This window comes from Calonectris borealis, unplaced genomic scaffold (genome assembly GCF_964195595.1).
Source record: "Calonectris borealis unplaced genomic scaffold, bCalBor7.hap1.2 HAP1_SCAFFOLD_44, whole genome shotgun sequence".
In the NCBI taxonomy this organism is placed as follows: Eukaryota; Metazoa; Chordata; class Aves; order Procellariiformes; family Procellariidae; genus Calonectris; species Calonectris borealis.
Window position 1 is genome coordinate 620,117 of NW_027441456.1, and position 21,050 is coordinate 641,166.

At 50.2% G+C, this 21,050-nt stretch overlaps 1 protein-coding gene and 1 long non-coding RNA gene across 2 annotated transcripts in view; both read left to right on the forward strand.

The window, feature by feature from the left end:
- Positions 1-21,050, forward strand: part of LOC142076355 (uncharacterized) — an 801,642-nt gene that overhangs the window by 98,961 nt on the left and 681,631 nt on the right. The window lies entirely within an intron of this gene.
- On the forward strand, positions 502-2,178 carry LOC142076346 (uncharacterized). The gene is made up of 4 exons (XR_012671148.1): positions 502-514; positions 1,512-1,547; positions 1,673-1,708; positions 2,115-2,178. It is a non-coding gene; the product is annotated as an uncharacterized LOC142076346 (long non-coding RNA).

Below are 21,050 nucleotides of genomic sequence, written 5' to 3' on the forward strand. Positions count from 1 at the left end.
CAGAGGGAAAGGCTGGCCTGGGAGGTGAGAGGCACTGCGAGATGGCAGTGCTGGGAGGTGAGGGGCACTGGGAGCTGGGGGGATCTAGCTTTGGGGGGCTGTTGGAGGATGGTTTCATGCTGGAGCAGTGGGTCATCACCGTAGGGTTTCCGGCTGTCAGAGGCGCACTGCCCGTCCCCCTCACCACCCGCAGATGCCTGGGCCCTTCCATGTGCAGCTGCCCCTTGCAGGAAGCTGGACTGATGCCGGGGAAGGTGGCTGGATCAGTGCCGGAGGCTGAGGTGACTCTGTGCCAGCGTTAGGCTTGCTGCCAGGGCTGGTGTCTCTGCCAAGCCTGGCTTTGCCCTGGGGGCTCTCGGGGTGGGCAAGGAGGAGTCCTGGGAGGGATAAATCGGCCCCTCGCCTTCTCCAGCTTCACCCAGCACTCGCCACACTACAGAGAAAGATGAAGGTCGCAGCGCTCAGCATGGCCCTGCTCTTCACCATCCTGCTCTGCACCCCGGAAGATGCTCAGGTGAGTCCCCACTGCCACGGGGAGGGCCTCAAGGCTGGGGATGGGTCTTGGCTGCAGGATGTCAGCTCTCTTGCAGAATGAAATTGCAGTGGTGAGCCTGAAACCCCTTGACATGGCCTCTCCCTTTCCCAAGCAAGGAGCTCCTCCAGGCTCCCCTGCACCTCCAGCCCTGGGCAATGCAGCTCTCTCCCTCCCTCCCTCCATCTGTTCCCCCCTTCCCCCGCAATTAAACTTCCAGAGCTAGAGTTCCTCAGAGAGTGGTCAGACCTGTCCCTTCCCTAGGAGGGTTCACTGTAAAATCCTGTGAGGGCTCTTCTCTTGGTGCCCCCACATCTCTCCCTTTTGGCCATCCCCATCCCATCCTTTTGTCCCCCTCAGACATGCCCTCCCCACGATCTCCTCCATGTCCTATCTAGGGTCCCCAAATGCCCTCCCACTGATCGTTCCCAATGCCTTTCTTTCAGTCTTCCCCCTCAGTCCTTTGCCTTTCATCCTGTCCACTGTGGTAGTGTCCCCGGATCCCCTTCCTTGAAGCCCCACTCCCAAACATTCTCCCAGTCCCCTTCGTTTTGTCTTCTGCAGTCCTCTTCCTTCTGCCCCCACCAACCACCTCGCTTGAACTCCCCCTATCTCCTCCACTTGAATTTCTTTACGCCTCACTTGCGTCCCACGCAGTCCTGTCCATTCAACGCCCCCAGCCCAGTCCCTTGGGGTCCGCTAATTCACCCCAGTGCCCTGTCTCTGGGTGCCTCCCACCCCCATCAGCTTTGGAGACCCCGAATTCCCCACGCTATCCGTGTCTCCATCCCCACCCCTGGTCCCTGCATGAACAGGTATCCCCAGTGAAACTTGGAGGATGGGGCTGGGGGGAGCAGAAGGTTTTTTCCCCCTCAGACCAAGGGGAAGCCATGGGCCTGGGGGGACTGGGGACACCTATGCCCTACCCACAGCCCCACCAAGGTCCAATCCAGACAACACCTTTCCTCTCCTTCCCTAGGCATTCTTCGAAGCAAGTGGAAGTTATAGCCGGCAAGTAAGTAGTGGGGTGGACTTGGAGGGCATCCAGTCTGGGGAATGGGAGGGCAATTTGGTCCTCCCATCCCTTGCTGGGACTGGGGACATCCCAGTGACCAGTGAGGTCTCATGGTCTCTCTACAGGTGAGCTACAGTTTTGGGCGAGTGAAGAGGGCTGAGGTAGGTACGATGAGTTCTGCTGGCTCCAGACCCTCCCGTTGCATGGCCACGACACTCCAGAGCATCCCAGCATAGGCCCCAATAGACCCCACTGCAACCCCAGAGAACACCCTTGCACCACAGTGTTTTCCCAGGGAGGCCCCTTTCCCCAGGGCCCCCATTGCCTTCCCATCCATCCCATTACAAGCCACTACACCCCAGGATGCCCCAGTACACAGCCACACACCCAGGTGGGCCCCTTCCCCAGGACGCCCCCTGCTTTCTGTGCACCATCATGGAAACTCAGGTACCCCATTTCTCCCTGGAGGCACCTTCCCCAAGGACCCCATTGCTTTCCCCTGCCTCCCACTCCACCCCAGTGTACCCAAGCATGTCCCCCCACCACTAACCCTCCCTTTCTCCCCAGCCCCTTCTGGCTGACCGGGCGGCGGAGCTTGTGCGCCGTAGACGCGTGGCTGCAGCTGTTGATGTCTAGGTGAGCAGCATCAGGGCGTCTCCAGCCCTGCAAAGGACCCTGGGCGCCAAGGGATTCCTACACCCTCTCGGGTGGGCAGAACTTGAGTATGGGAGAGGGAAACAGAGGGGACTGTCCATGATCCATGTCTCAGGGTGAGCTGGACAGAGCTGCCCCCGTGCCTTTCCTGGCACCCAGTGGGGCTCTACAGACCCAGAGGGTCACCGTGCAGGCCAGGCAAGGGCTCTGGTGCCATACAGACCCCCAGGATCACCTTGAGGGGTGGGCAGGGCTCTGGGAGCTTTAGGGGCATCCTGGGCTAATGACACACTGGGCGAGGGGCTCTGGGTGCCATATGGATCTCAGGAGAGCCAAGTCCTGTCCTGGGTATATTGAGGGCTCCAATTCCTGTCTCCTTCCCCAGATCCCTGCAGAGAGAGATGGTGGGGGCAAGGCCCCTCTCACGTCCCAGCAGACATTTTGGGCTCTGTCTTTCAGGACTGGAACTGGTGGTGACATCCCCCTCCAGCAGCATGAGGAGATGATCATCCCTGGATGACCCCACCTGGTCCCCTGGGAGGCCTGGGCCATTTCCCTCTAATGATCAATAAACCCCTTCAGCAAAGCTACGCTCTGTGTGTCCGTCGGTGTCCTTGTCCATGTCCCTGTCCGTGTCCCCTCTCCTCTGCCAGCGCCCAAATGCCTGGGTTGTTTCTGGCTGCACCACTGCCATGAGCAGAGTGGCTGAGGGACCCCGGATGCCAGGGGTGTCTCTGTAAAGGAGATCCCCTTCCCACCCACCGTGTGCCCCCAGATAAGGGCACATTAGGGCAAACTGGGGTGTCCCCCCATGAGGCTGGGAGAGGTAAGGGGCAGATGGTGCCAACCTCCCAGTGTTTTGGAGGCACAATGGGAAACAGGTTCTTACCGGGGCTCTAGTGAGCACCATCCCCCAAACAGCACAATTTGGTGTCAGGACAGGAGAGGAGCGTGGACAGGCAGCCTGGACGCCTGGCTGCTCTGCCCCACTCTGGGAGGGGTGGTGGTTCCCTGCCCCATGGGTTCACCACTCCCGGGTTCACCACTCGCAGGTTCACAGGAGAATTCTGAGCTCCACGTGCCCATGTGCCTTCCTGGACCTCCAGCCCACACCCTTCTCTGGGGTACCCCCCATCACAGGCCAGGAAGGCAGGTCATGGGCACCAGATGCTGGACGGACCTCTCCCTGTCCCCCGCCATGTGTGGCTCAGCTTTGCGGGACTTTGTGTTCATTATCTCTTGGCTGTGGTTTTGTCTCTCCAGGCATGCACTGAATTACCACCGACTTTTACGTTAGGAATTTTTCCCTCGCCCCACTGCATGTGATGGGCTTATTGGGTCTTTTCCAACCTAAATGATTCTGTGATTCTCTGATTCTATGATTTCATGTCTTCAGCAGGGTCGACTGCAGGGGCATATTTCCCAGGGGGCTGGGGGTTACCTGAGAGTCTCCAGGGCAGCAGAGTGCAAGCGGGACTCTAGACTCTTTCCAAGCAAGAGGGCTCAAGTGTGGTTAGTGTCTCCCATGTGGAAGCTGGCCCATCCCTTTGATCCCTACCCACGTCCCCTTGTCCCTAATGCTCTTAGTTCTGTGGCTGCAGGTCTATATTCTCGTTTGTCGTTGGTGTTATCACTAACACCATTATTTTTTGGCCATGAAACAACCCAGATGAGAGTCCTTGAACACCCCAACTCAATGCAGACCCTGGGCTCGTGGCTGCACGGCTGCTTTGCTCAAGATGGGCAGTGTTATTACTCATTCAGTAGTCTTTGCTCTGCTACTTCTACTCACCAGAGACCTTTGCTTGAGTGTTACAGAGAGGTAGCTTCTTCTCTGAACAGCGGATAGCTTCTTGGCATCATCTCCTGTGTCTTTGTCTCTGTGGCAGAGTCCAGAGATGAGGATGAGGGCATTGGTCACACCAAAGAGAAACTGCGGATCCTCACAGCCCTCCTGGCAATGTTGTCATGTTTCCAAAAGGAGTACCACTGCTCCTCCAGGCCTTTATCGACTGAACTAGCTGCTTCTCGGCTCAGGCAGTTCTTCAAGACTAGCTCTGTCCAAGAGGTGCTTCACATTGCACTCCATGCTTGCTCTTCCTCTTATGGGTAAGGGTGCCTTCACGTGGAGTAACAGGAACAACGATTGTGTTTAACTTTTGCAAACTCTAGTTGACATACAGAGGAAGAGGCAACAATTTCTATACAATTTTGGCTCTTCTTTTTTTTTAATGAAACCAGAAAATAAAAAAAAAAAGAGAGAAAGACTGATTCTAATATTTCTTAGGAGTTGATTCTTACACAAAAAGCACCTCTTAGAACATAGATTCAAGTCATGTGCTTGTGACCTTTATATGTCTTCTATGGGACTCAAGGGACTCAGGTGTCTCCTAAATGACTTCTTCTTGAGCGCAGTGTACACAGGAGGGGGCACTTGTTGGCTAAAGAGAAGCCTGTGTTCTGGTGGGGCTCTGCAGAGCCCTGACTTGCATCCAGTGCTTCTGGACAGTCTCATTAATGACTGAAGGGATGGAGGGGGCTCTTTACAGAATGAGTCTGGGAAGGTTTGAAAGCAGTTTGGATGAGAAGCTCAGAATTTGAAATTGTGTTGTAAAATTGGAGGAAAGAGACTAGTCTGTTCTCCGTGTACACTACGAGTAAGAGGGGCGAGATGGCAGCAAAGAGGACTTGTGTTTGACTACAGTTTCTCCCAGGAAGGATGCGGAAACCTTGGAACAGAGTCATGGGATTGCTCGCGCCCCTCCTGGCACTGAAGCTCTCCCATATGCCTCTCCACTGCCTGAGAAAGTCCTTCAGGACGAGGAATAGTCTGCTTTGGGGAGTAGCAGTAGCAAGACAGGGCTTCCTTCATTTCCCTCCTGTCCTTTACAGGTATCTGACCCAAGGGTTACAATGCCACGTGTGGTATAGCATGTGGCACTTCTTGTGACTCTCTTTACCCATTATGGTAAAGCTGATGGAACAAGGTGTCAGGACAGCTCAACATCAAAAATTGCAGCTTATACATCTATTACACTTCCCTGCTAGAGCCTTTGCCCTCGTCTGTATTGCAAAGGCCTCTTTAAATTTATGAATTGGTTTGTGCAGAAGGGAGTATGAATTTAGGAAAAAAAGCCAAACAGTAAGTAATAAAGCCATGGAATCACAGAACCATGGAATCACAGAATGGTTTGCATTGGAAGAGACCTTTAAAGATCATCTAGTTGCAACCCCGCCCACAGCAGGGACATCTTCCACTAGCTCAGGTTGCTCAACGCCCAGTCCAACCTGACCTTGAACACTTCCAGGAATGGGGCATCCACAACTTCTCTGGGCAACCTGTTCCAGTGTCTCAGCACCCTGATCATAAAAAATCTCTTCCTGATGTCAAATCTAAATCTTCCCTCTTATAGTTTACAGCCATTACTCCTTGTCCTATCACTACAAACCCTGGTAAAAAGCCTCTCTCCATCTTTCTTATAAGCCCCCTTTAGGTATTTGTCATGGTGTAACCCCGATGGGCAGCTAAGCACCATACAGCCATTCACTCACTCGCCCCACAATGGGACGGGCGAGAGAATCAGAAGGGTAAAAGTGAGAAAACTAATGGGTTGAGATAAAGACACTTTAATACTTAAAGTAAAAGCTGCACGCTTCATTCACTACTTCCCATTGGCAGGCAGGTGTTTAACCATCCCCATGCATAATAACTACTTGGGAAGACACATGCCATAACTCTGAATGTGCCTCCCTTTCTTCTTCCCCCAGCTTTTATTTCTGAGCATGACATCGTATGGTATGGAATACCCCTTTGGTCATTTGGGGTCAGTTGTCCCAGCTGTGTCCCCTCCCAAACTCTTGTGCATCCCCAGCCTACTCGCTGGCGGGGCAGTATGAGGAGCAGAAAAGGCCTTGATGGTGTGCAAGCACTGTTCAGCAAGAACTAAATCCCTGTGTTACCAACACTGTTTTCATTGCAAATCCAAAACACAAATCCCCACACTAGCGACTATGAAGAAATTTAACTCTGTCCCACTCAAATCCAGTACAGTATTGAAAGGCCATGATAAGGTGTCCCCAGAGGCTTCTCTTCTCCAGGCTGAACAACCCCAACTCTCTCAGCCTTTCTTCATAGGAGAGGTATTCCAGCTCTCAGATCGTTTCCGTGGCCCTCCTCTGGACCCACTCCAACAGGTCCGTGTCTTTCCTGTGCAGGGGGCTCCAGAGCTGGACACAGTGCTCCAGGGGGGGTCTCACAAGAGCAGAGGAGAGGGAGAGAATCACCTCCCTCGACCTGCTGGCCATGCTTCTTTTGATGCAGCCCAGGAAACGGTTGGCCTTCTGGGCTGCGAGCACACATTGCCGGCTCACGTCCAAGTTCTCATCCACCACTATCCTCAAGTCCTTCTCGGCAGGGCTGCTCTCAATCCCTTCATCCCCCACACTGTACTGATAGTGAGGATTGCCCCAACCCAGGGGCACTTGGCCTTCTTGAACTTCATGAGGTTTGCATGGACCAACCCCCCAAGCCTGTTGAGGTCCCTCTGGAGGGCATCCCTTCCCTCCAGCCAATCAACTGCACCACTCAGCTTGGTGTCGTCTGCAATGTTGCTGAGGGTGCACTCAATCCCACTGTCTATGTCGTTGATGAAGATATAAAAGACTATTGGTCCCAGCACAGACCCGTGATGGACATCATTCGTTACTGGCTTCCACTTGGACATTGAGCCATTGACTGTAACACTGTTGAGAGATGCTATTGATAATGCAGATAGCGCTGCTGATGCCATAGCAGATGCAGATACCATTCCAGATGCAGACACCATTGCAAAGGGGGTTGCAGATTCAAATACCACTGCAGAAACCTTTGCATATACCTTTGCAGATGCTCCTACCATTCCCGATAATGTTGCCAATGCAGGTACCAAAGCAAATACCTCTGCAGATCAGATGCCATTTCAGATGCTGATTCCATTGCAGCAACCGCTGCAGATACCATTGCTGATGCAAAGTCAGATGCAAGTACAATGGGAGAAGCAGATGCCATTGCAGATGCAGACATCACTGAAGATGCAGAGGCCATTGCAGATACTCTTACCATTACAAATGCCATTACAGCTGCAGATAGCACTGCAGATGTTGATGCCATTGCAAATGCCATTGCGGATGCAGATACCGTTGCAGATACTGATCCTATTGCAGATATGATAATCTTACACATATCAATGCAGATACAATTACCATTACAGATGCAATCACCAATACCATTACAGATCCCAATACCAGTACAGAGACAGCGGTACCATTACAGATAGTCAAACTGATACCGAGACCATCAGCGGTACAGATACCATTAGAGATAGGGTTGCTTATACTATTTCAGCTAGCAAGAGAATTACTCATGCACATACATTAACCAAATACATGTTCACATACGGAAACCATTGCAAGCACCTGTGCAGATACAGGCTCTGGATGGGATGGCATTAACTTTCCCCATAGCAGCTCTCATAGTGCTGTGCTTTGGTTTTGTGTTTAGAATGGTGTTAATAACACACCAATGTTTTGGCTGCTGCTGAGCAGTGCTCGCACAGCAGCAAGGCTGTCTCTCCAGCCACCTGCCTCAAAGGCCGGTAGGCTGGGGGTGGGCAAGAGGCTGGGAGGGGACACAGCCAGAACAGCTGACCCAAACTAACCAAAGGGATTTTCTGTACCATATGACGTCATGCTCAGCATTAAAAGCTAAGAGAAAGGGGACGGGGGCATTCATTATTAAGGCATTTATCTACTGAAACAACCGCTATGCATACTGAGGCCCAGCTTCCCAGGAAGTGCTGGACGTGGCCTGCTGATGGGAAGTAGAGAATATTTTTTTTGTTTCCTTTGCTTCCACATGCAGCCTTTGCTTTTCTTTATTAAACTGCCTTTAGCTCGACCCACAAGTTTTCCATCTTAATTTCTCCCCCCTGCCCTGCTGAGGAGGGGGAGTGATAGAGCGGCTTGGTGGGCACTTGGCAGCCAGGCAAGGTCAACCCACCCCACTGATGAACAATAGCTAGTTTCTTTGGCAATTGTATAGTTTTTAACAGCTCAGTACTTACTCTCACTGGAAGTTATAAAGCTACGCTGCTTCCATAACTGTCCACTGGTGTGGCATACTTCAAATGCATAGCAAGAATCAGTACAAATATTTGCAGTCTTTTCTTTGGACAGCTGGAAAGTCTTTGTTAATGCAATCAATTCTGCTGCTTGTGCACTCAGCTTCAGACTGAGTGGTGAAGCCCTTACTACTTTATTTTCAGTAGTTTCTGAATAACCTCTAACCGAGTTACCGTTCAGATAATGTGTGGACCCATCTACACGTAGTTCAAGACCTGGATGTGGAAATGGTACATCTGTTAAATATTTTAAAGTCTTTTTGTCTTCACAAGCTGTTACCACACCATTGTGATGTGGAGTTTCTTCCCCAGGAGGAGGAAGTAGACTAGCAGGGTTCAGCATGTTACATTGCTTAATTGTTATGTTTTCCACCGGTAAGAGAATCAGCTCATAATGATGTATTCGCTGTGGTGACAGTGCCTGGGTAAGGTGCTGTGACAGCAGCATTTCAATTTCCTTCCCCAAAATTTGAGATCAAAAAACAAGTTATGCCAGGATGGCAACCGGGCCTGCCTGTCCAGCAAGTGAAATCCTATCAATGGAAAAATGACAATAGCCCATATATTTTAATTCCAGTTGGCCCTCAACAACAATTGGTAAAATTTCTAATAGATACAGGAGCACAAATTTCAATATTGACACAACAAGATGCCGAGAAGCTGGATGTACAACCTGGAGGACAAAGAGTTAAAATCACTGGAGTGAATGGAGCAAGTGTTATGTGCCAAACTGCAAAAGTTAATTTTTGGCTCCCGGGCAAGAAGCACATGTTGTCTACTCACTTTGCAGTTAAAGATCACAATGAGAATATTTTAGGTTTTGATGTTTTGAATGGCCGAACCTGGCATCTGCCGGAAGGCAGCCTGTGATCCTTTGCTTCAAATGTCGACCCTAACCCTGATACAAAGCGGAAGGTTTATAGCGCGTTTATGAATGCTGTAGCACTCCGTGCAGCCCCTGCACTCCCTGATTCAAAAACTACCAACGTGCCGCAGTATCCGATTTCTGGTGCTGCACGAGCTGGAATCTCTGAAGTAATAGCAGATTTGCAAAAGTGGCACATTATCTCCAGAAACCACTCCCCCTATAATTCACTGGTTTGGCCAGTCGGAAAACCGGATGGGAGGTGGCATCTAACAATTGACTATCGGTGCTTAAATGCCAACACAGCTCCACTAACGGCTGCAGGACCCAATATTGCACCTTTAACAGCCACACTACAAGCAGCCACAGCCCCATGGATGGCAGCGCTAGATATAAAGGATATGTTCTTTATGGTTCCCTTGCAAGCAAAAGGATAAAGAGAAATTTGCTTTTACTTGGGAAAGTATACAATACCCCACAGGGGTATAAACGTTCACCCACCATTGCTCATGCTGCGCTTGCTGAACTTTACAAACCGTCTCACTTCCTCAGAATGTGAAACTGTACCACTATATAGATGATATTCTAATTGGAGGAGATTCCCCTGAAGAGGCAGGGGAAGCCCCAGCAACAGTGTGGCAAGCGCTACATAAAGCACAAGTTGAAATCCCACCTGAGAAATGTCAGGGACCAAGTAAAGAGGTAAGATTTTTAGGTACTTGGTGGATTGCAGGTGGTGCAACAATTCCACCAGACACCCTAAGTAAAATGGAACAATTGCAGATGCCCCAGTCGAGGAAAGAATTACAAGAGCTTATGGGTACTTCAGGGTGCTGGAGGAAACATGCACCTGGATTTTCTATCATTGCTTGGCCACTCTACTCACTTTTATGAAAGGGAAAGCCATGGAAATGGAACCAGAACATGAAGAGGCGGTGAAATCTCTACTACAGGGATTAAAACCGCATCAGTCATTGGGACCAGTACAACCCCACGACCCTATGGTCGAGGACGGGGTTTTGCTGAACATGGTACTTATTGTAACCTGTTCCAAACTGGCCCTGATGGACTGAAAAGACCTTAGATGTTCAGCTCAACTGCATTGAAAGAGACAGAACAGAGGTATTCCAAGTGGGAAAAGGGACTGTTGTCTTTAGTCCGAGCAGTGAGACAAGCTGAGAAAGTACACCAGGAACAACCTGTTCAAACCAGAGGTCCATTTAACTTACTAGAAGCAATCCTAAAGGGGACTGCCCCCCCCAGAAGGAGTTGCACAAAACCCCACAGTCAGAAAATGGTATGCCTACTTAACAGGAATTACAGAAGAAATGAATTTAACCGAAGGACATACTAAAGCTCCCAAGTTACAGATGCCTATAAATGCAGACCCATTAGCGTTGCAACAACCCTTTAAACCCTCACCAATTTTAAATGCACCTCCCCTCACCGAGAGAACACCAGCAGAAGACATTTGGTTTACTGATGCCTCAGCAAGAAGAATAGATGGCAAATGGCAATACAAGGCTGCTGCATTAAACATTAAACATCAACACTGGCAAGCAAATTATAGAAGAAGGTGAAGGTAGTGCACAAATAGGAGAATTAAGGGCAGTTGTTCTAGCAGCACAAAACGGAGCAAAAGTTATCTATGTCGACTCCTATGCCGTGTGGGCAGGTGTCACACAATGGCTTTGTCAACGGGAAGCCCCAAACTGGGAAGTAAACAGATCTCCAGTTTGGAGAACTCAAGGTTGGCAACTATTATTAAATATAGCCGGGAAAACTCCATTCAAGAGGGGATGGGTGAAAGCTCACGCCAAAAATAATAAGCCAGCCACAAACTGGAATCAAAAGGTAGATGAATTGGCAAAGATTAGAAAGATAAAAATAGGAGATTCCTTAAATTCTGAGTGGTGGAAGAGATTGCCCAGAGATGCTGTGGATGCCCCATCCCTGGAAGCGATCAAGGTCAGGCTGGATGGGGCTTTGAGCAACCTGATCTAGTGGAAGATGTCCCTGCCCATGGCAGGGGGGTTGGACTAGGTGATCCTTAAAGGTCCCTTCCAAACCAAATCATTCTATGATTCTATGACCTGGGGGCATCTGTGGAGGCTGGTGGGGCATTTGTTTGGCCAACGGAAATGGCAGCAGATGCCCACATTTAGGACGTCAGAACCTGTCCCTGTCTGTTATTTTTTGGGCAGCCTGTGCAGGGATACCTCTGATCAAATGGTGTCATGTACCACAGCGAGACCTGAGTTTCTGTCTCTCTTTCCCATCAGCTGGGTTTACTAGACCCCCATTGACTAGAATGACGGTGGTCTCATGAACATCCCCACATGGCCTGATCAAATTCAGGACAGTTACTTGATTTACTGGCAAAATACAGGCCTGTAATTCTACGTGAGATGCCAAGGTTCACAAAAACCTACATGCGGCTGGCAGGTACAGCACAGGAAAGCCATCCACATTCAGAGTGAGAGTGTGTCAGACACCCCAGACAGCACTGCAGACAGACTGGGTGCCTTTGTGCAAGCCACTGACAATAGCAAGCACTGACAATAGCTCTCAAACTGCTGCTATTTTCTCTCCCCCATCCTTTACTCACCCACTTGAAAATACAGTCAAGGAACAGACCAACAATTTTCACAGTGTCCCTGTCAGCAGCACCTTGTCGCTCCTGGAGATGGGCTTCACCTCCACCAAAGACCCGCAGGGGCAGCAGAGACACCACTGACAGCAAACCCGTTTCTTTCCAGGCCTGCACTTCCCAGCCCTGTTTCTCTCTGTCCTTGGGGACAGCAGGGTTTGCTCACTCTCTTGGTGTCCCATTTCATCTTTGTGTTTCCATCTGCCGACCACGCCGTCATGTCTCTGCTCTGAAGCAAAGCCTTTGCACGCTCCGGGACTTGGACACGTCGTAGCAGGTTTCCCAAAAACAAGGCAGAATTGGCCTGGAGCCACGCCTGAGGTGCTGCAGCCCAAACGTGCCCTGATGCCCTCAGCCAGGGGCACAGCCAGGATGATCTGGAGCCTGTGCTTTTTGACATCGATGGAGTAACTGCCACGGCATGGTGGGACAAGTCACACAGCTTGGGGTGCTGCAGTGGATGGATACAGGCTTTTCAGGAGAGACTGGCTGGAAGGATCCAGAGTGGGGTTCCTTCAAAGCGAAGAAGCTGCTTGGATGTATGGAGCTCCTCTATTGGGCGGGTGACAATTTGGGTGAGCCCTTGTGGGTGAGGGTCAGAGAAGAGGCCAGTAAACGTGGCATCGTGGTGTGACATAACCTGCAGTCAGGGTAAGGAAGCAGGCATAGTCTTTTCTAAGCGCACCAAGGAAGTCTCTGGATGTATAGGCCTGGGTCTCACTGGGGACTTTAATGACCCTGGCATTTTCTGGAAGGGGAACAACAGCAGCATGCAAACAGCCCAGGCACTTTCTTGAAGTGTTTTGGGACAACTTCCTAGCACAGCTGCCAGATGGGCCAAAGAAGGTAATGCAAACCTGGATCTGATGCTTGCAAGCAAGGCAGAGGTGGCCAGCGATGTCAAGGTCGGTGTAAGCCTTGGCTGTTGCGACCCTGAAATAATGGGGTCCGAGCTCTCGAGGAGAGTGAGTAAGGAAAGTAGAAGACTGCAGGCGCTGGACATCAGAGGAGCAGACTTTGGCCTATTCTGGGGAGTTTTAGTGGGAATCTCATGGTCAGCAGCACTGAAGGGCAGCAGAGCTCAGTACAGCTGGTCTTCAAGGACAGCATCCTCCAAGCACAGCAATGGTCCATATCAAAACTCAGCTGAAACTTGAAAATGAATTCAAGGGCACCATAACGAGCTGTTACTCCTTCAGGAACAGTTCAAAAAGAAGCAACTATAACATGGGATCACTGCTAAATTTAGTAGGAGTAGGTATAGACAGAGATGAGATATTCTGTGCGCTCTTTATCTCAGTTTTCATCACAAGCTTTCCCAGACCTTTGTGCCTCAAGGCAGGACTCTGGAGGAGAACAGCAGTCAGCAGTGGATGGGAATCAAATCAGGGGCTACTGGAGCAAAGCCAACCCTTACCAGTCCGTGGGGCGAGAGCGGCTGCATCCAAGGGTGCTGAAAAAGCCAGACAATGTCCCAGTGAGGCCACTCTGCATCATCTTTCAAAGGTTATCATCACAGGCCCACAGGGAGGAAGTGAGATTCTCTTTCTGGTCCTGGAATTGGCTGGCCAAACCATCCACAGCTGGTGCCTCCATGTCTGTCCAGCTCTTTAGCACCAGGGTGTTGGCATATGTTAAGCGGCTATCAATTGCCATCCACCTGGTTTGCATTTATCTCAAAGGCAGCCTTGACCTCTCCTAAGTCAATATTCCTCAGTTATGACGGTGCATACAATTCATCAATTCTTTTCAAAATAACTTCAGAATACAAGTAACATCTCAGCTTATTTAAGTATGATAAATAATTCAACACTGCGTAACTTAGCTATCTAGTAAATAACACACAAAGCAGAAGCAGTCAAAATGAAAATCTTCCAGGTGACTGCCTGCTCTTTGGGCAATTTCCAAAGCAAATATTCAAGTCAGTCACCTTAAATCTTTTCACACCCGATCCACAACAGAGCTCTTATTTATAGTTAGTGTCCCGTAAAGATATAACCATATCCATAACCCTTAAAAAGGACATACAATGTCAATGAAGAAGCTGAGCCATTTACAGTTCTCCTGAACCACTTATCAGTGTATTTTTATTTCTCTGAAGCCATGACAGGAGTCTCTATCATCATGGGAACAAAACCAGTGACACATTGGTTTCACTGAAACTCAGGCAAACCTCCCACTGACTTCAAAACCTAAACCAGATCTTCACCACCAGCCTTTGATTCCCAGCTTGTGTTTCATAAAAATAAATTATCCTCACATCCTCATAGACAGAGGACTAAAATAAAGCACTATTTTACTTTCAGTAACGGTGATTGGGAAGCACAGCGTGGTAGCTTGAATTACTGTGGCACATAACAAAGAGAGGATGAGTTTACAGGGGAACGTGCCAGCCTTATGAAGTATTCATGGATCCGGTATGTGCTGCATCTCCTGATTGAGACCTTACTCACCCTGTCTCCTCCCAGTTCTAGCTCACACCACCAGTAAAAATGCTGGTCTTCTCAAGATGCAGAAATAAATAAATATCTGTCCTGTTATCTATCTCTTCTGATAGTTGTGGGCGTCTACCGGGAGGCAAAACAGGGGTGCCTGAGTGTCCTGGTTCCAGCTGGGACAGAGTTAACCTTCTTCCCAGTAGCTTGGCGGGTGTGCTGTGTTTTGGGTTTGGTGTGAAAGGAGCGCTGATGGCCCATTGATGCTTTGGCTGTTGCTGGGTGGTGCTTGCACTGGGGGGAGCACAGCCAGAGTGGTGGACCCAGCTGGCCAATGGGGTATTCTATACCATGTGACATCATGCTCAGTATAAAAACCAGGTGTGTGGGGGGGCTCGCCCCCTCGTTCGTGACACGTGGTTGGCGGTCGGTGAGCAGTTGCATTGTGCATCGCCTGCTTTGTATATTCTGTTATTGTTGTTGTTCTCAGTGTTATTCTTACTGTTCTACTTCGTTTTATTTCAAGTATTAAACTGTTTTTATCTCAACCCAGGAGTTTTCCTACTTGTGCCCTCCCAATTCTCTCCCCCATCCCACTGGAGGACTGGGGGGGAGGTGAGCGAGTGGCTGCATGTGGTTTATTTGCTGACGACAGTCCTTTTTGGCGCCCAACATGGGGCAGCGAAGGGTTGAGATAACAACAGATTAATTAGAGCATATTAAGGAATTTATATCTGGTAACATATTAATTTGTTCTGCACCATGCTCTTGTTTTTACTGTACCTGTTAAAGATTGGAGTTGGGTTTTGTAGTCTACTGTGCTCTGCAGTGATTAATGATGTTTTGCCTGGGAGATTTGTTACTAAAACGCTGGCATTGGGGGTTATTTGGTATTTGGGATTTGTAATGAAGCTGTTACTATATTTCAGGTACCACCTCATGGAGACCGTTAGCAATTATACCTTTTCCTCTGAGAGATTTTTTATGGAGGAAGTAGAGAATGGCACCCTCACTACCTTCCTCTATGATGTCGTCTCCTTTTGTTAAAATAACTTGTCAGTACCTTGAACATCCCTGGGTAGTTAAGGTACATCTATTGGTACTCCTTGGGAATATTGTTGTGGTTTTATCCAAGGTTAGTAAGCAATTTAAGAATGTCATCCAGAGATCTGCCCCAAGGCTGAATAGTTATGAGTGGCAGGGCGAGTGGGATAGCATGGGCAAATGCCTGGGACGGTGGGCACCCCCAGTGTTTTGGAACTTCACCCCTGAGCAAGTGCAGAATCCTGAAGAATTAGTAGATTATTTGGAAGAAGTATGCTGTCACCCTGGCCATCCTAGGGAGACACAAATCACTACAATGTGCTGGGGCCTGGCCCATGCCTACCGAGCCCTGTTTAACACCACTCAGAACCCCCAAGGGGAAGAAAAGGTCGCTGCAGCTGATGACAAAGCAACAGGCCCTGCGTCTCTACCGCACCCCCCAGGGCAAGCACAGCGGCTCCCCACCCCCCACAGCAGGCACGGCAGCTACTCCGCCCCCTGCGACAGAGAACCAACCCATGCCGGTATCAGTCGCCCCTATACAAAAAAGAAAATGCACAAGAAAATCAGCTCGTCTAGTAAGGGATGAAGATGAACCAGGGCCATCACGAGAACAGGAGGAGGAGGAGGAGGCAGAACCTGTAAATGAGATGGTGACCACCCGATCCCTATCTCTGGGTGAGCTGCAAGATATGTGAAAAGACTTCAGTTGTCGTCCAGGCGAGCACATTGTCACCTGGCTGCTCCGATGCTGGGATAACGGGGCCAGTAGCCTGGAATTAGAGGGTAGGGAAGCCAAGCAGCTGGGATCCCTTTCTAGGGAAGGGGGCATTGACAAAGCAATTGGACAAGGGGCACAAGTCCTCAGCCTCTGGAGGCGAATCCTCTCAGGTGTGAAGGAAAGGTATTCCTTCAAGGAAGATGTTATATGCCACCCAGGCAAGTGGACCACTATGGAGAGAGGTATCCAGTACCTGAGGGAATTAGCTGTGCTGGAGGTGATTTAGGATGACCTGAACAACGAGCAGTTATCCAAAGACCCAGATGAAGTCAAATGCACCCGACCCATGTGGCGGAAGTTTGCACGGAGGGCACCAGCGTCACGTGCCAACTCATTGGCAATAATGACTTGGAGAGATGGAGAGGAACAAACAGTGGATGAACTGGCTGGCCAACTCCGGCAATATGAAGAAAGTCTCTCTCCCTCCCTACGGGCCTGTGTCTCTGCTGTGGAGAAACTGTCTCAGGAGGTCCAGCAACTCAAAGAGGATATGTCCTGCTCCCCACCTGCACGGGCCAGTGTCTCAGCCATTAGGAGCAAGCGTCCCTCTGCTCAAGAGAGGACACATCGTGGGTACACACCCCGGGGCACCCTGTGCTTTTACCTGCGTGACCACGGAGAGGACATGAGGCAGTGGGATGGAAAACCTGCCTCAGCCTTACAGGCACGCGTACATGAGTTGCAAGGAAAAACAACCACAAAAGGGGGTTCTTCCAGGAAAACTGCTGCCCCAGTCTCCAGCAAGAGGTTCCCCAGACAGGGTAGAAGGACTGATTCCACTTCCGACCTTAACAAAGGGACTTCTGATTCACACTTACAAGAAGTGGATAGCGAATATGATGACCAGGACTAGAGGGGTCCTGCCTCCAGCCAGGTGGAGGAAAGGGACAACCGGGTTTACTGGACTGTGTGGATTCAATGCCCTGGCACATCAGACCCACAGGAGTATAAGGCTCTCGTAGACACCGGTGCACAGTGTACCCTGATGCTATCAAGCTATAAAGGGGCAGAACCCATTTGTATTTCTGGAGTGACAGGGGGATCCCAAGAGTTAACTGTATTGGAGGCCGAAGGGAGCCTGACCGGGAAGGAGTGGCAGAAGCACCCCATTGTGACTGGCCCAGAGGCTCCGTGCATCCTTGTCATAGACTATCTCAGCAGAGGGTATTTCAAGGATCCAAAAGTGTACCAGTGGGCTTTTGGTATAGCTGCCCTGGAGACGGAGGAAATTTAAACAATTAAACAGCTGTCCACCTTGCCCGGTCTCTCGTAGGATCCTTCTGTTGTGGGGTTGTTGAAGGCCAAAGAACAACAGGTACCAATCGCTACCACAACAGTGCACCGGCGGCAATACCGCACCAACCGAGACTCTCTGATCCCCATCCATGAGCTGATTCATCGACTGGAGAGCCAAGGAGTGATCAGCAAGACTCGCTCACCCTTCAACAGTCCCATATGGCCAGTGCGAAAGTCCAATGGAGAGTGGAGACTAACAGTAGACTACCGTGGCCTGAACGAAGTCACGCCGCCACTGAGTGCTGCCGTGCCGGACATGCTAGAACTTCAATACGAACTGGAATCAAAGGCAGCCAAGTGGTACGCCACAATTGACATTGCTAATGCCGCCTTCTCCATCCCTTTGGCGGCAGAGTGCAGGCCACACTTTGTTTTCACTTGGAGGGGCATCCAGTACACCTGGAACCGACTGCCCCAGGGGTGGAAACACAGCCCTACCATTTGCCATGGACTGATCCACACCGCACTGGAACAGGGTGAGGCTCCCAAACACCTGCAATACATCGATGACATCATCGTGTGGGGCAGCACAGCAGAAGAAGTTTTTGAGAAAGGGGAGAGAATAGTCCAAATCCTTCTGAAGGCCGGCTTTGCCATAAAACGAAGTAAGGTCAAGGGACCTGCACAGGAGATCCAGTTCTTAGGAATAAAATGGCAAGATGGACGTCATCAGATCCCAATGGATGTGATCAATAAAATAACAGCCATGTCCCCACCAACTAGCAGAAAGGAAACACAAGCTTTCTTAGGCGTTGTGGGCTTTTGGAGAATGCATATCCCAAATTACAGTCAGATCATAAGCCCTCTCTATCACGTGACCAGGAAGAAGAATGACTTCAGATGGGGCCCTGAGCAACGACAAGCCTTTGAACAAATTAAACAGGAGATAGTTCAGGCAGTAGCCCTTGGGCCAGGCCGGGCAGGACAAGATGTAAAGAATGTGCTCTACACCGCAGCCGGGGAGAATGGTCCTACTTGGAGCCTCTGGCAGAAAGCACCAGGGGAGACTCGAGGTTGACCCTTAGCGTTTTGGAGTCGGGGATACAGAGGATCCGAGGCCCACTATACTCCAACTGGGAAGGAGATATTGGCAGCATATGAAGGGGTTCGAGCTGCTTCGGAAGTGGTTGGTACCGAAGCACAGCTCCTCCTGGCACCCCGACTGCCGGTGCTGGGCTGGATGTTCAAAGGGAAGGTCCCCTCTACACATCATGCAACCGATGCTACGTGGAGTAAGTGGGTCGCACCGATCACACAACGGGCCCGAATAGGAAACCCCAGTCGCCCAGGAATCTTGGAGGTGATCACGAACTGGCCAGAAGGCAAAGATTTTGGAATATCCCCAGAGGAGGAGGTGACACGTGCTGAAGAAGCCCCACCGTATAACAAACTACCAGAAAACGAGAAGCAATATGCCCTGTTCACGGATGGGTCCTGTCGCCTTGTGGGAAAGCATCAGAGATGGAAGGCTGCGGTATGGAGTCCCATACGCCAAGTTGCAGAAACTGCTGAAGGAGAAGGTGAATCGAGCCAGTTTGCAGAGGTGAAAGCCATCCAGCTGGCCTTGAACATTGCTGAACGAGAAAAATGGCCAGTACTCTATCTCTATACTGCCTCATGGATGGTGGCAAATGCCCTGTGGGGGTGGTTGCAGCAGTGGAAGCAGAACAACTGGCAGCGCAGAGGTAAACCCATCTGGGCTGCCGCACTGTGGCAAGATATTGCTGCCCGAGTAGAGAACCTGGTTGTAAAAGTACGTCACGTAGATGCTCATGTACCCAAGAGTCAGGCCACTGAAGAACATCAAAACAATCAGCAGGTGGACCAGGCTGCTATGATCGAAGTAGCTCAGATAGATCTGGACTGGCAACATAAGGGTGAATTATTTATAGCTCGGTGGACCCACGACACTTCAGGCCATCAAGGAAGAGACGCAACATATAGATGGGCTCGTGATCAAGGTGTGCACTTGACCATGGACACTATCGCACAGGTTATCCATGAATGTGAAACATGCGCTGCAATCAAGCAAGCCAAGCGAGTAAAGCCTCTTTGGTATGGAGGACGATGGTTGAAATATAAATATGGGGAGGCCTGGCACATTGATTATATCACACTCCCACAAACCCGACAAGGCAAGTGCTATGCTCTCACCGTGGTGGAAGTAACCACAGGATGGCTGGAATCATATCCCGTGCCCCATGCCATTGCCTGGAACACCGTCCTGAGCCTTGAAAAGCAAGTCCTATGTCGACATGGCACCCCAGAAAGAATTGAGTCAGACAATGGGACTCACTTCCGAAACACCCTCATAGACACCTGGGCCAAAGAGCATGGCATTGAGGGGGTCTATCACATCCCCTACCACGTACCAGCGTCTGGGAAAATCGAACGATACAACGGGCTGCTAAAGACAACACTGAGGGCAATGGGTGGTGGGACATTCAAGCATTAGGACACTCATTTAGCAAAAGCCACCTGGTTAGTCAACACCAAGGGATCTGTCACTCGAGCTGGCCCTGCCCAATCCAAACCCTTACGCACTGTAGAGGGGGATAAAGTCCCTGTCGTGCATATGAGAAATATGCTGGGGAAGACAGTCTGGGTTACTCCTGCCTCTGGCAAGGGAAAACCCATTCGTGGGATTGCTTTTGCTCAAGGACCTGGGTGCGCTTGGTGGGTGATGCGAAAGGATGGGGAAGTCCGGTGTGTACCTCAAGGGGATATGATTTTGGGTGAAAATAGCCCATGAACTGAATTGTATGATGTTAGTTACTATATAATACTGTATGTCATCACTTCTATGGTTACTCTATGCCATATTAACAGTATTACAGTAAGAATCAGCCAGGTTAATGTAGGATGAACTCTGATGAAACCGAGCAAAGTGCAACGATGATAGAACCGGACGAGCGCCCAGAACTGGCCTCAGCATGCAAGAGCCCAGCACCACACACCATCTCTCCTGCCCTGAAAGACTGTTATGGCAGATGGAACCCGAACTCATGGACTAAATGAACTCAACGGACATTTTAGAGGGATGGCCCATGGACTAAGGTAATAATATCTCTGTGTGTGTATATATCAAAAGGCAGGAAAAGTGGTGATGACTAATTGGAATGTATTGGAAAATGTGAGACCTGGGCATGATGTAGATGGTACAGAATAAGGGGTGGATATTGTCCTGGTTCCAGCTGGGACAGAGTTAACCTTCTTCCCAGTAGCTTGGGGGTGTGCTGTGTTTTGGGTTCGGTGTGAAAGGAGCGTTGATGGCCCATTGATGCTTTGGCTGTTGCTGGGTGGTGCTTGCACTGGGGGGAGCACAGCCAGGGTGGTGGACCCAGCTGGCCAAGGGGGTATTCTATACCATGTGACATCATGCTCAGTATAAAAACCAGGTATGGGGGGGGGCTCGCCCCCCGTTCGTGACACGCGGTCGGCGAGCAGTTGCATTGTGCATCGCCTGCTTTGTATATTCTGTTACTGTTGTTGTTCTCATTACTATTATTACTGTTCTACGCCCCGCAGACTCCCCCCGATTGGGACTCTCGTGAAGCACCAAGCTTGCTGAATGGGTTCCTTGTGCCACAGGCCCTGGGCTTATCAGAGATGCTGTGGGG